This window comes from Nematolebias whitei, chromosome 2 (assembly GCF_014905685.2).
Source record: "Nematolebias whitei isolate Nwh7 chromosome 2, NemWhi1, whole genome shotgun sequence".
NCBI lineage: Eukaryota > Metazoa > Chordata > Actinopteri > Cyprinodontiformes > Rivulidae > Nematolebias > Nematolebias whitei.
The window spans coordinates 61,413,280-61,414,370 of record NC_056499.1 but is presented as its reverse complement, the minus strand read 5'-3'; the positions used below and the strand labels follow the sequence as shown (position 1 = coordinate 61,414,370).

The 1,091-nt window shown below is 40.0% G+C and overlaps 1 protein-coding gene across 1 annotated transcript in view; it reads right to left on the bottom strand.

The window, feature by feature from the left end:
• LOC119427515 (probable E3 ubiquitin-protein ligase HERC1) overlaps positions 1 to 1,091 on the bottom strand; it is a gene marked incomplete at its 5' end in the record, with an annotated part of 106,360 nt that overhangs the window by 22,257 nt on the left and 83,012 nt on the right.

Sequence of the window (1,091 nt, the reverse complement as noted above, 5' to 3'; positions counted from 1 at the left end):
GATCCGTTTCATGTTGCTGCTGATCTGTTTAAATGTTGCTGCTGATCTGTTTCATGTTGCTGCTGATCTGTTTCATGTTGCTGTTGATCCGTTTCATGTTGCTGCTGATCCGTTTCATGTTGATGTGTTAATGCATAGTACCAACACCTCCAGACGTGAGCACATTACCCGTTTTGTTTTTTCTCCACTGACTTCCAGTCGATTTTAGAATTAAATTTAAAATTTTATTATTCACTTTTAAAGCTCTCAATGGTCTTGCCCCACTGTATCTGACTGATCTTGTAGCTGTCCGTGAATATAGGAGAACACTGAGATCATCTAATACATGTCTACTCTCTGTCCCAAAGTCCAACTATAAACGATGGGGTGACCTGGCCTTTTCGGTTGTCACACCCAGACTCTGGAACCAGCTACCTCAGGACCTGCGCTCCATCACTGACATGGAGCATTTTAAATCTAATCTTAAAACCTTTTTATTCAGGCAGGCTTTTAATACCTAGCAGTTCTTTGACAATTTTGCTATGTTTTAATTGTAATTGTTTTTGTTTTGAAGTGGCAGCTTTTTTTATTCTTGTTTGTTTTTAACTTCTGTGCTGTGCAGCACTTTGTGCACCTTTTGGCTGCTGGAAAGGGCTCTATAAATAAAGTTTCATTGATTGATGCGTGCTCATCTGCTCACACAGACTCATGTTCGTGCTGCTGTTCGCCGTAATGTTTTTATGCTCTTAGTGCTTAGTGTATTTTTAGTTGATGTTTTTCTTAGTTCATATCTTAGATGTTGTTACTGTTTTTCCTTTACATTTTATTGTTGGATGTAACTGGGACCCTGTGAACATAATGTCGTTCCACCACATGTGGCAACAGAGAATCTCTGACTCCGACTCTAAAGTTGATCCAGATTTCTGTTAGTGTGTAAGTACTAGAGTACACATAAATGTCCATGAGACTAACAAGGGGTAGCCTGTATTTTACCATCTCTGCTTCTGGAAGAATTGTCTGAAGAACTGTATCGTTCAGTTTGCTTCTTGTTGGTGGTGTGTGTGTGGATGTGTGTTGAGCCCCCTCCTGTTTACTCTGCTCACGTATGATTG